The sequence below is a fragment of the Pseudopipra pipra genome, chromosome 9 (assembly GCF_036250125.1).
Source record: "Pseudopipra pipra isolate bDixPip1 chromosome 9, bDixPip1.hap1, whole genome shotgun sequence".
Lineage (NCBI taxonomy): Eukaryota > Metazoa > Chordata > Aves > Passeriformes > Pipridae > Pseudopipra > Pseudopipra pipra.
This window is the reverse complement of record NC_087557.1, coordinates 12,672,442-12,687,140: the sequence shown is the minus strand read 5'-3', so window position 1 is coordinate 12,687,140 and position 14,699 is coordinate 12,672,442. Positions and strand designations below refer to the sequence as shown.

Genomic DNA, 14,699 nt, shown 5'->3' with positions numbered 1-14,699 from the left:
GCACGGCATTTCACAGATTTCACAGAGTATTCTGAGTTGAAGGGACCCACAAGGATCATCGAGTCCAACTCTTAAGTGAATGGCCTGCACAGGGATGAAATCCATGACCTTGGTGTTAGTAGCACCATGCTCTAACCAACTGAACTCAGCGTCATTTCTTACAGAGCTACTTGTGATAAAGGATCTGTGTCACTTCACATGGGAAGGATTTAAGTGAATACTAAGGGAAATACAATAGTATTGTCAGTTAATAAAATAACTGTGTTATCTAAAACTTGACAAATCACCTGTAGATATTCACATTGCAATAAATATCCTTCCTATTCTAGATAGATATTTAATAGTCATGATTAAATGAGAATGGATAGTGAATTATACATATATATGTATAGATAAAGAGAGAGAGGGGGGGAGAGAGAGAGAGAGAGAAGCATACAGTGTTTATTATTCAGTGGTGTTTTAGTTGGACCTCAAGATTTAGCAACATGTATAACATGAGAGAAAGTTTATCTACTTAAAGATTACATAAATTCCTTTATTTCTAGAAGGATCAACAAAGATGATAGCACAGACCTGCTGTGGGTTACAGCTTGGTAGTTGAAAAGGTACTTTAGATCTAACAGGTAAGAAGAAGAAGAAAAGCAGAATCAAAGGCCTCAACACTTGCCATCCATTTAACTGTTGCAATTCTACTCTCACTAAATGATTTCCTCTAAGAGTTACAAAATAAGGTACTACCAGGGTAAGTAAATGCTAATTTTAACCTCTTCAGCACATTCAGCCATGTTTAGATTATTTTTGACACATCTGTATTGTAACCTCGACTCCTTTAAGCTCAAAACACTTCTGTATCCTCATGAACTCCCTCAGGCAGCCAGGTCACCCACTGGCATTTCAGCTGTCTCTTGCCCCTAACTCTGGGTGCTGTAGACTATTGGCTGCAGGCAGCACATTCTGCTCTGGTCTACATTAGAGCTGTAGTGGAGGTGGGAAAAATCATTCAGCCCCACTCAGTTCACTGAACAGACAGTGAAAACAGCAGCACTGCAGTCTCTGAACACACCAGTCATTGAGGCAACAATGTTTGGCCGAGGTGTGACACTGGAGTATACTCACCTCCCCGTGCTCCAGGAGCCACCACGGGCATCTTGATAAACCAGATCAGTCTCAGTGGCAGCCACAGCCCTATCCACCCCGCTTTCTTCAGGTACAGTTGTCAAAAACCAAATGGATTCTTACACCTTTCCTTGGTTTCCAATACAGAGAGCAAGAGTCACTGTATGTATATATGCAAACTGATAGAAATACTCAGTCATGTTTTCACCCAGACAATACAAATGAGAAGTTACTGTAGAGGCATGTCAGAACAAAATATTAAAACACCAGAAAATATCAGCAACCATAGCAGAGGTTTTATGATTTGCATATACATTTTGGCCTGGATTCTCAGCTGGTATAGAGCAGCGTAACTTCCACTGCCTTCAACTTAACTGTTTTGCACTCACCAAGAATCCAGCCACATGTGCCAGCTTGGGACAAAAGGAGATTAGACATCTTACTGCAGTTACATAACAATTTGCCTGAGTGGTGAATTTACAAGTTGCAATCAGATGGGTCTACCCTGTAGAGGCAGCCCTGTGAAAATACCTCAGGCTGTGTGACACAGAACTACATAATGTCCCTGACTGATCAAAAACCCCTAAGAAAGGGTAGGTTGCAAATGAAGATGAACTGCCAACTGCAGTCTAAAACCAAAACATTCAGAGAACAATTTCTTATGACTGTGTATTACCATGGGACAACCTTTTCTCTACTTCAGCACCCAGTCCAGACTAAGTTGTGCTAAAACATTTAGGAATTGTGTTTTTATGAACCCCAGCTATTGGGGTATATAGGATTGTGCTTTTAGGGCTGTTTGATGGCTTATTTTAATTATGCTCTAGCCACACTGTTAAAACCTGATGAGATCTCAGTTTGATTAAGTTCAATTAAATTGCCAAGGGTAATGTAAGAGCCATAAAGTCTAATTAAAAAAAAAAAAAGAAAAGAGAACTTCACTCGTCTTACATGGAAAAACAAAAAGGATTTTTGTTCATCTCCAGTGATTATAATTGATTTATACAAATTTATATTCTCAATAATTCAGATGAGGACTTGATTCCGCAATCCCTGTTTATGTCAAACAGCATATACTCAGGTGAATAATAATACTGATTTTAATATTGTAACTGCACACGGGAAATAAGTAGGAAATTTTGCGAGGTGAGAAATTATCTAATTTTTTTGGTATCATGCTTAAAAGCTGTTTATCAACCCCATAAGCAATTTACTTGACGTTCTCAGGGAAGAGGCAGGTAGTCAAAACCTGCCTACTCACAAACATCCTGGGAAATCAGAGCAACCTTCCTGAAGCAAACCAGAGACAGCACAGATCTGTCCCACCTCTAGGTGACAGAAAGGACCCCTCGGAGCCTAGCTTCTGTTAAATGCTGCAGGAGCTGCAGAATGGACAAAATTCCCACCTGAAAAGCTCTTGGGCTTTCAAGACCTCTCTATGTGAACTACATTTACCTGCTGTGATGCTCCGAATTTCTTGCCCCAAGACCAAACACAGAGTTGGAAACAACAGAGGGAGGTGGCAAAGGCTTTGGACATAGCTCCCAGGCATGCTGCTTCACATCTTGGGGTTGCTGACCAGGAGAGCTGACTTCTTTCATCAAAACAAAAGATACGGCTGGAGGAAAAAAAAAGGCAAGTTTTCAAGATAAATGGCCCTTAATGGCTTTTATGTGCCTCCAAATTTTTTTTCCCAACCAAATAATCTGTCTATTATAAGGTATTACCCTCTGCCTATTCATCTTGCATACTCACCAAGCACTTAAAGAAAAACCTCTGTCATTAGAAAACAGATTCTCTTAAAAGAAAAAGGACTGGTTGCTACATGTGTCTTGTCTCTAGCCAGTTTTTGGTGTGGACTGCTAGTGGTCCTCCCTCATCTCAGCAGTGCACAGCAAAACTTGCATCTGTTTCCTTTCACTGACATCACACAGGACAATTTCTAGAGTTCTGCATTTCCCAGCAGTGTTAAGTACAGCATGAACCATCAATACACCTCTATGTGTGTGCTGAAAGTGAAACCAGTTGCCCTGACAAATAGCAGAAAAGCAAATTTCAGCTGTGCAAAGTTTAAAAATCAGTTCCACTCACATTCTCTTAGGCTGCATCAGACACAATATTTTACTACACAAAGTAGATTGCAAATATTTGTTTTCACTATAAAAGAAACAAACTGGAGATAATTAAATATCCCACTGCCTTTGGAAAATAGAATAAGAGGCTGAGAGGGATATCTGTACTCAGGCCAGGGACCAGGAATATAACCAAGGAACCTGTCTCACTTGTAGCACAAGGCACTGGTTTGTATTTTCATTGCAGGCTGTGATCAGTGGCTGGGCTCTCACTCCCTTTAGCCTGACTGGCAATGAATTCACCTTCTGGAAAAACTCCCTGTAGAGATTTTGTGGCAATGCCTAGTGGGGATGGTCAGGTTATCCATTTCTTCAGATTCAAAGTGCTTTAAGCATTATGACCAAAGGGTGAATGACCCAGTCCAAGAATTAAATATCATTAATACTTGTATATTTTCTGTCTCCTAAGCAACCACTCTTCTTTCTTATTTCAGAAGATTTAAAATACAAACACACACATGAAAAGGTTAGGGCAAAAATACACATTATTTCCTTCAGAAGGATGTGTGCTGTCCAATGCCAGACATGTTTCTTTGCCATAGCTTGTAACCAGCAAGTGCTAGAAAGACATTTGCATCACCTCATTGGAGAGATGTGAGTGAACCTGCTGGCTACATTAGGGAGCTCCCATCCAATTCACATCCTGGATGGAACCGGTTGGAACCGGCCCCGGCCGCCCCTCAGCCCCCGCTGCCCCCCCACACCCGGTAAGGACAGACCCGGCACAGAGAAAATTCAGGGCAAAGGGCATTTTCCGGAATTCAAAAAAGTGAAACTTGCTCGGTTTAAGAATGAAAATAGTCTCCTGGTTTTCCTCGATGAAAAGTGCCAGTTTCCCACACTCGCAGAAGGGACTTCTCTTTAGGAATTTTGTGAAATTTGTGTGATCCCTTACAGTCCGAGAAACTTGAAATTGAATTCTCCTTAGTGAAATGAGTCATTGCAATCTTTCCCTGTCACATTCCTAATCATATCCCTGTCTGACTATCTGAGCTGGTCAAAACTACAATGAAAGAATTATACCATCAGCTGAAAAGCACTTGCATGAAGGAAGTGAATGGAATTTGAGAAATACAGCCATTCCCAGGAGGCAGCTGTATTGCCTGTTAGCAGCTAAAGAAGCACCAAAATTTCCAACCTGGTTCTCCTAAAACAGAGCTTTTACTCCAAGAAAGACTGTGAACTGATGGCTTTTTATCTTAATTCGGGATGAAAATAAATCTTAAAAGAAAAAAACATCACTTGAATGTTTTCCTGGAGGAAACTTGCATTTCCCAACTGCCTTCCTATCTCCTTTGAGCAGTCCCTCTTTGCAAGAGCACTTTTACAAAAACTCTTCCAGGGCAGAATATTTTATGAAATATGTTTGAAAGACATGTTCATCACCCATAACACACATCTTAGGTTGCCCAGCGAGTAATGAAGTTCTCCCCTCGGATCAGTCAAACACAAAGGACTTCAACAGAGCTGCAAACAAGACAGCTGTTCCTGTCCTCTGCTTCTCCAGGACACACTGCTGGAAAAATGCTCACTGCTCACTTCAGAAAGTTAGCAGGTTGTTAGCAGGACAATAAAAGATGTGTAAATATGCAAATAAGTGTCTAATGTATTTCTTATCTATGACCTATTCATAAACTAAAAAATAACAGCTTGAAATTAATTGTTGAGGGTACTTAGCATACTAAGAGGGAAAAAAGGCAGCCAGAATCAAAGGAAGATTCTGGACCTACTTTTTTATCTTTGCTATGTTTTTAATATGGTTAACATATAAGGTCCACAAAGGGCCATTAAATCCTCTAATTTTACATTTAGAAGCCCATAGAATTTCTTCAAAACCAACAACCATCCATTTTTTATTTGAAGCAGTTTAAAGTTCATCTCCCCTTTCCTGGTTCCTTTCATCCATTAATACATCTGACTTACAAAAATTTCACCTGAAACACCATAGACCCATACAAATAAAATCATGAGTCACCTTCTTTACTGCAGATTACAAATAGGAATGCTTCTCCTAACATGGCTGTAGAATTGCAGTTCAGTTTCTTAGTGCTCAGGGTCAAAGACCTGGATGCTTCCATCTGGGCAGAGGTAAGAGTTTAGAGAAATCATAGTTTATAAATCACGTGGCATGTGCTCTCAGAGCTGAGAGTTGTCAAGGAGCCCAGTTTCCTTTTCCTACCTTCATCACGTGTACCACGATTATTGTTTATATCTTCTCACCAGTAGTGCAAGTTTCTTCTCCTGATGCTGTTTGATACAGTTATCAGATCTACACAAGTTATATTATGTGAAAACTGGGACCTTCATTAAAGCAAAGTAATGAGGTAATTTTTATACTTGCATTCAGTTACAAAAAATACATCTATTTTAACAAAGTATTTTATACGCCTAGGGATGATATCATTCCTTTGTTCCTGTGACTTCTTCAAGAGGAAAAAAAAGTTCATTGTACTACAGTAGTGATTATGCCCCCCTAGCAGTGTCAGACTGTGCTAGGCACAGTAAATGCATGAAACAATAAAGTCATTTCCTGCCTCAAAGAGGTACACTTTAAGCATACATGACAACAGATGGAGAAAACCCTGAAGTATTAATATTGCATGCACCAGAAGGGATTATTTTCACTGTGTGTGAATTAGACTGTATGCTGTTGCTACTTGTACTGAAAGTCCTTGGTCCAAGACCACATCCTGCAGGACTGGAGGTGGAATTAAATTTTCTTTCAAAGTCTGCAGATTGAGTGCTTCCTCCCACACACTTCATTATACTGCTGTCAAGGTTCATTCTCACTGGCATTGTCATTTTTATTTTGAAAATGTTTTCAGATTGCAAGAGGCGGCAATGGGAAGAATCACTGACACAGATTTGGCATGCTTTTCTGTAAGCAGTAGAAGAAAACTCTGCCTGCATTGCAGGCGTGACAATCAGCATATCCCGTGGGTAAGAGTACTCATTTCCCTCATCTGAAAGCAGCACAGAATATAGGTGTACTAATAGTCTTCACTTGCCCTGTATTGGCATGCCAGTGGTTAGCAAAAAAGGAAAAGGAGAACTTAGTAAAATCTAGCATGTTGTCCTTAAATATACAAGGTCTGGAGCATTTCTGCAGCAAACTACTGACCTGAAAGTCCAGATGGTTTGTAAGTAGTACCCTTAAAAGTGATTTGCACTCTGGCCAAGCCACTCCAAAATCTGTGAAGCTGTTCTCTACTGAGAACAGTGTTTGGCACATCTCAAACACATTGTAGAATGGACTTCATTTTTGAGAAGCTTTGTTTCTTCTTATGCCTAATACATTTGAACTTCCACAGAAGGACTAATCAAACCAAAACAATACTCTGTCATAGACTGTGTGTGGACCAGATGTGCTTCTGTTGATGCTACTGAGAGGATTTTTCCCAGTGGATTTGAATTGGGAACATGAAGAGGCCATATGGTAGCAAAAATAATTTACAAAGTACCTTTCATCAACAAATATCACAAAGGACCTTGCAAATCACCTACTGTAGAGGAAGAATTTCACTCAGAACTGAAATGCAAATATCTTTGGGGTAAAACTTGGAAATACATAATAGCACACAGTAATACTATGAGACAGTTTCTAATTAGTTGTGAAAAATAAAGTCATAGCAAACTGAAATCATGAGAGGAACACAGGCGGGCAAGTGGCAATCTGCACAGTCTCGCTCTATATGTGAAGTAATAATTCATTAAAATTGTTTCTTCTTTTGATAAATGCAACTCTGATAATATGATCTGCAAATATAGATATTGAAAAAGAACATAAGACTAAGCAGATAACTTCATTTTAATTTTGCAGACATTCACTGTACATATGCACAGTAAATGTGTATGCATCATCTTAATCACCATGTCCCAGAAGGTAATGTGACCAAGAAAAATCATACTATCTTTTGTATTTGTTATAGGAGGGAGTTTGGGAGGCTCTGGAAGTTTCCAATACTGTCTTGAGTGTCACTACTAAAGTTAGAATAATCAAGAAAAGATATTTTTTTCAAGTAAAATATAATTTTCTTTCTATCCATCTTGGGAAAAAAATGGACAGTAGGAGAAAGAAAACATGAGAGATTGCAATATGCATCAAGGTCAGCAAAGAAAACAGTCATAATTTTCAAATAAAACTATGCAAAATTCCTTTAGTGAGGTTTATTATTTGAAAATGTTAACTTCTTTGGTTACTTTCTACCACTTCCAGACTGAACTTTGTTTCAGCCCTGAATCTGTCTAATGTGCTGTAGATACATTCATATTATGTTTATCTGCTGTAAGAAGGCAATTCTAAATGCTGTTCAACAAATCAAATGAATATTAAGTAGATATACAACATAATTTATGTTGTATATTTATAGAGGTCCCAGAAGAACTTACTACAAAGTTATTCACTGCTCTTAAAATGAAACTGGAAATGTAGCTTTATTTAAAGAGATTTTCGAGACAAGGATTTTCAAAAAATCCTGAAAATTCAGCTGCTGGGTCCTACCTTTTGATTTTCTAAGAGCTGCTGTCCACTCACAGTAATCCAAGGCTGGTCACACAGTCACAGCAGTCTTAATGTCATATTTATCCTCATAACTAGCCATAGCAGTCCTTCCTATAAAGGAAGGATATATATTTCCTATAAAGAAAAGACAAAGACAGTGTTACTGATTCTAAGTAAACGGCCAGCACGTCTTGTTCTCATTCCAGCATTGCAATGTTTTGTAACCAAGAGTGCAACATTTTTCATCATAGCCATGTAACAGCTGCAAAACTTTTGAATACTTAACTAGCTGCTAATTAGGAGTAAAGTGTTTTCTTGGAGCTGTTCAGACACTTAAAATTGACTATGAAAAGATAGTTTCCCAGATATTCCTGTTCACTTCAAAGGAATAAGAGCAGAGAAAGGCTGTATGGCAGACACACCAGTACTTGGTTGTCTTGAAAATTATGGGTTAGGAAAGACATCAAAGATTTCATTAATAGAACTGTATATCTCTGAGAGGGAGCAGTGCAGCCATGTACTGAGGTTCTGTGTGCTTACCCTTGACATGCACCCAATTAGCATTCCTGGAAAATGGGCACTAGCAGTACCACTCCACAGTTATGATACTCATTTTCATGGTCATGTTTTGTTCACCCTTCTGATGACAGTACTTACAATCAGAGGTGTAGAACAGCACAAACACAGTGCACTCTACCCCCAGGAGCAATTTTATTTTTTTTTAATTTTTTTTTTAATTTTTAGAGTTATGTGCAAAAATTCCTTTCTTCCAAGCCTATATAAAGTGGAGAGTCTAATTGTGAATGTTTATATTACTGTGTTGATAAATGTATCATATCATTCATTCCTTTTCAGAAAAATTTCACACAGGCCTCTTTTAATACAGTGTTTTGAATATCAAACTCAATATATCTATTTAGAACAGCAATCTTAGCTGCAGTAAAAATAATAGTAACACTTACTGTACTTTAGATCCTCAAAGCGCTGTATGGATATTAAGCAATTTGTCTCTCTTGGGAAAGATTTTAGTTTGCATTGGACAAAATGTATCAGCAGGTATCTTCTTTTTTTTTTTCATTAAGATATTTTCCCCTTTCTGTTTTATTCCACATTGGTTAGAGGAGTGTGCCGCTTCTCTGAATACAAGAATTCCAGAAATTCCTTACTAGGAATGGCTTGAATGGCTTACTGAATGGCTTGAATTTGCTTTTACCAGCTAGAGCAACCCATCAGACCCCTATTATTTGTAAGATCTCTCAGGAACAGAAAGGAAAGTCAACTTTCTCCTGAAGCCTGCTCTTTTGCCATAACACTGAGCTGTCCTGGATAGGTTTCACAAGGAAATATCCACTTTTGGTTTTTTTCTAGTTCCAATGCTCTTATTTACTATCACAACTAATAGAACCAGAATAAGCCCAAATCTTGTCTTTTGCAAGTGCTGGGGTAGAAACTCACAATGAGTGCAGTCTCAAGCATGATGCTTACACAACTACAAGAATAAACACTATTGTTCTTAGCTCTTTTCAAAGCAGCCCAGTGAAACATGGCTTGACAATCCCTGCTTTACACTGGACACTACCTCCTTTTCAGGTTGCAGGAAGTGCAGGCAAAAGAGTCAGTTCTGCTTACAAACTAGGGTAAAATATACTGTAACTGAGATTTGTAGAGCCTGAGCCTGTCACAGCAGCAATGAGAGTTTGCCATTCCAGAAAACAGTTGGACTTAAAATGTATTGCACTCCTATTCCACCCAGGTACTCAGAAACTGGTAGAGTCTTCACTCCTCTTTGCAGCACTTTTTGTTTCTGTACGTGTTCAGGGTTGTTTAGTACCCATGTCCTTGAAATGTCTAATTAAACCCCAAGGAGACTGAGGAGTCAGCAGATATAACAAGCATTAATTCAGTCGTCTCTGTTGGCAGAAAAGCAGTCGATGTTCAAGTGCATTACAGCCATTTATCGTCTGCTTATCCAGGAAACTATTTCTATGAACTTGTGAAAGGAACATTTTCAATAAACATAAAAATAAAACCATTGGAGCAGCTTGGCTTGTGGAACTTCTCCCAAACTTGAGAGCTACCAGCAAACGGAGGTGCAGTCTCAGCATAGATGTGAGGCATATTCACAGCAGCTGTGAATGTCAGGTGACTTTGTGTCTCCTCGTTGTCTTCTCTTCCTGTCTCCTAACAGTACATGTCCTGAAAGCACACGCTTGCTTCCCCAGGACTGCATGGCTACCTCTGCAGAAGCAATTCTGAAGAGTTAAAAACCCAGCTCTCTTCTTTCATGACCAGTACCAACCAGTAGATCCAGAGAAAACAGTTCCTGCACAGTGATCAACTTATCCTTTGCCAACACCAGTAAAATAATGTTACAGGAAGATGCAGGCTGATATTTTGCCACAGAGACAGCACTTTTCTATCACACAACGAAAAGGGACATTAGCTTCTTAGATGCCCAAGTAAATCATCTTTTATTCAGACATGTTTTTAAGCTTTTCTCTTGAAAAACTAGCATGCACATGGCTTGTATTTCCCATTGTATCTAGAGATATATTCTGAATTCTGCTTTGGAGACTGCTGTAGTTACGGATTAGGTCTTGACGACAAGAAATTAGGAAAGTAGAGGGTAGGACTTGCTAGAAGAATTTATACAGCTGACGACAAAATACAAGACTTCAGGTTCTGAAAGGGTGAAGCAGAATTATTTATCTCTGATGCCACATAGAAAAGATTTCTGAGCCGATTTATTGTGTAGCTTTTGAAAGATCAACACATGTTCACAGAACAAAATCACTGTTTTCCTTTCTTCTTCTCAGAACCAAAAACCTATATTTCAAAAGCCACTGCTGAAGTGGAAGATCAGATGAAAAGCTTGATCCCTGACTCAGTTTTCAAGGGCAGGTTTCTTGCTATTTAACCCAGGAATTTTCCCAGTTTTCTGTTGCATTCTATGCTGCCATCATCTGGCTCTTTTCATAAAACCTGACATTTTCTAAATCTCAGCTACCTCCAGGCCTGTGTTTCTCTTTGGATAGGAATCTTCAATGCTTTTTGTGATGATCTTTCACAGTATGAATTTACCCTTGTTCAAACAAAGGTAAGAACAAGTGTCTCTCTTAAGCTATCATTCTCAGAATATTTACCCAGACTCTGAGCCAAGCATCCATCTGCCTTTGCCTAACTGAGCACTCATGATGGAGGGAGGATGTTGACTTATGTGTCTTTTTATACTCCAACCTACAATTCTGATTGTAAATCTTCTCAATCATCCAGCAGAGATTTCTTGATAGCAAGCTGATTGCCTTTACCATGCCAGCCACCAAGAGTTCTGATTATGCCTTCCTAACTTAGGGAATGCAGACATGAGGTCATGGAAAACATCTCGCGTCCTACAATAAAAGGGTGTTACCAACTCTTCCAGTGATTAACTTAAATATAAACAGTTTACTTACTTACTTCAAGGCAAATGTTCTCTTCTGCCTGACAGGGCAATGGTAAAAGGTGACAGAATCTTTCCAGTCAGCTTACACTGATGCAAGGCCACACTTCTTCCAAGAGATCACAACCTTCACCTCCTTCCCATATGTCTGGCAACCACATTACTGTGCAAAGGTTCAGAAACTTTGATCTGGCTAAAAGTTGGGACCATGAAAACATTGACGCTAATGCAGGCATGGGGGGGAACAATACACACGATAAACTTTGCTTTATCTTTAGATTGCAGCACACCACTCTGGGTCCTCAGAAAAGGCTTTTTTCTTTGAGCATTTCCAGTGCTTGGCTTTTTGTCCGCTCTGATCTTCACAGGAGCCCTCTAGTCTCTGTGCGTGCTAGACAAAAGTCTACCTAGCAAAACATGCTCAGCTGCTTTGTCTTCCCGCCAAAGGATTCACCTAACCTGTTATGTAGGTAACAAGGACAGGAGAGTAAGGTTGCCTCTCTGCTGTCCAACCACACCCCAGTTCCCAGTGCAGAACAGAAAGGCACTGCAAAGAACATTTCTGTTATACATGAACTGCAAACAAGTTAATGCAGCAGATCCCCTCTCTCACAGCACACATCCATCAAGGCATGCAGTTCTTGACAGGACACTGGGGAGGCAACAGCATGGGGTTACTGGGAGACATTCCAATGTGTTTTCCTTTATTCTTTTTCCTGAGCAATTGACCAGGAAAGGCAGGTTGGATAAGGTTCTGCTGGAGCTTGGGATGCACATTTTTCAAGGTATGGGAATTACTGCATACAAAGGAGACTTTGAAGCCCATAAATTGGAATGAACAAGTATTGGGGCAAATCAGAAAAAAAGACATATTTACATGGGGACTGTAAGGAGAGATGAACCTAAAAAGAGAAAAGAAGACCTGGTTTTAGAAACTTCAAGAACAGCTCCTGAGAAATTCTACAGAATAAAAACTGAAATTAAATAGAGACTTTACAAACAGAGTAAAAATCTGCTTAGTATTTGGATATTGAGAAATGACCACTTCTGCCTGAGTACGAACTTCAAGTGGCAGAGGGCTGAAATTAACAGATTCTGTATTTGCTGTTTATTTCTGTATTGACTGAGCAGAGATGGGACAAAGAGGCTGGAGGATTTCACAGCTGAATCAAACTTCCATTCTGAATTCAAATCTGAATTGGACCTGAACTAATACATGCAGGTCTTGAGCCTCCCTTAAAATCTTCACTGCCCTGAATACTAGATGAGTGCCTCATGCATCCTGGCAAAACTGGGCTGAGAGTTTCAGACCCATTTGAGAACTGGTGGAAATGGAACTGGGCTCCCAAGGCTTGAAAGAAGTATCGATCCTAATGAAGCAACACAGAAAGTAAATGTGTACCTCTAAAAATACTCATGTCAGCACAGTTAAATATTGGAGGCTTGAGGAAATATCTTACATACAGTTGTTGGTAGAGGAAATGCAGACAAGCCCTATATTGGCACTATATAGCATTGCTGGCATTTATTTCTTACGCAGCCAATTTCCTAGCCTTGACCTGCGTAACTTTAGAGTAAGAAGAAAATAGAGAGGAAGCAAATCATGTAGAAATATGTGCCCGTGTTCCTCACTCATGGATTAAACAAAACAAAGAATGCTTCATTTCAATTTTCTAAGCAGGCTCTCTATGTTTCTGAAGAGTGCTGATGCCCTGTGATATCCGAGCAAGACAGCATTAGGACTATACAAACTGTATTCCTTCTTGCTTTATTAATAAAAGAATAATGAACTCAGTGGTGCAGAAGCAACACAACATGCTGCTGTGAAGGAGACCTCAAAGCCCACTCAACTGCTTCACTGGTGTATATTAAAATTAATGAGTTTCTGCTGCAGAAAGAAAGAGGTGTCCTTACATGGGAATGAGATCTATGATCTCTGTATTTTAGCACAACCACTGAAAAGCACAGAAATCTACACAGTTCAGTCTCAAATAATAAATTTCTTCCAACAGGGGGAAAGCGAGGACCGGCAGAATACACTCACTGTATATATTGAAAGAGGGTAGAGAGGAGGTTTTCATTTGCATCTTAAGGACCTTCCCACTAGTAAAGACTAGATTGCTGTTAAAGTCTCCTCCCCCTCTTCCTCCCAGCTCCCCCTCCTCCCATTTTTACAGCTAACAGAGAAAAACATCGGCAATACTGAATGCCAGCCAGCACCTGAGGCTACTAACTCAACCAATATAGCTACAATACTTAATGGGTCTCAATTACAGAGCCCTTATGTTTGTACATGGGAACAAATATCTGGAGGTCAGCACATTTCATTAATATTTTTGGCTAAAACAGTGTTTTTGAGCTTTTAATGCTTTAAAGTTAATGAAGCAAAATTTTGAAGCTACTATTAGCTTGGTACATAATACAATTTTTAAAATGCTGTTTCATTAGGACAGCCCAGTTTTATCCCAAATTCTCCAAGGCTTCATTCAACTGCTAAGGGGAGTTAATACCACACTGTTACAATAATATCTCTTTGAAGCTTATTTCCTGCTTAAGAGTTCCAGTGAGGAAAAAAAGTACTAGTATTTCATATCTGAAAAGCAAATCAAGTATTTTGCATGCTCCATTCAAACCATTTGTTTGGACTGAATATGTAATTAAAGGATACTTTTACCATCCTAATTCCATAGAATAACTGCCCAAAATGTTAAGGAGGATCACTTCCTTCTCTTAGGTGCTAGAGACACATCAACCTCAGATATATTAATAAATGTTGGAGCTCCAACTATAGTATAAAACTACAATACCAAATCATGATAAAAATCAGAGGCCATGTACACATCTGCAAGGACTGGACTTTGTGAGAAACAGAGCTGTGGAATGAAACAGTTGGTGGTGGTGACCTGACATCCTCACCATGCATATTTCCTGGGGGCTTATGTCAAAAAAACAACTAATCAGGTCTGACTAGGGACTGAGTGCAGTCAGTGAGCCTTGAACGTGCTGTGCTCTTGCAACACTTGTCCTTTCAGTGTCATCTGAAAGAGATCCAATAATGCACCCCAAGACTGCTCCATCACATGAATCAAAGCGCATTTAGCAGAGACAAGCAGATTCAGAAGCACATTCCTGATCTGAACTAAAGTACTAATCTGACACACTGTAAGGTCTTCTGTATGAGACCCTAACAGCAGAATATATTGAGGAAAAAAATACATCCTGTGCTATGCCCAGAGATGCACCCTTGAAAAATGGAATCAGGATGCATCTTCTAAAGTGAGGTGATGCTATGTAAAAGACGAAGAGATAGGCAGGCAATTTTTTTACATTAAAGATAATAGAATGAGGCAATTTAAGGTAATTTTCCTCCCTTCAAGAGAAAAAATTGCTTTTACATTTTAATTTAATGAGAGCAGCTATGCAGTATAAGCCACAGAGCTAAGCAGTGAAAAGTGTCTCCTCCAGTGTCTTGGATCTTTCTCCAGTGACACTGAAGTGACAGAAAAAAGAT

At 39.3% G+C, this 14,699-nt stretch overlaps 1 long non-coding RNA gene across 1 annotated transcript in view; it reads right to left on the bottom strand.

The window, feature by feature from the left end:
- LOC135418883 (uncharacterized) overlaps positions 1 to 1,250 on the bottom strand; it is a 47,627-nt gene extending 46,377 nt beyond the window's left edge. Inside the window, exon 1 of the long non-coding RNA XR_010432714.1 lies at positions 1,117 to 1,250. This is a non-coding gene — a long non-coding RNA (uncharacterized LOC135418883). The remainder of the gene's footprint in view (positions 1 to 1,116) is intronic.
- Between the last annotated feature and the right edge of the window lie 13,449 nt (positions 1,251 to 14,699).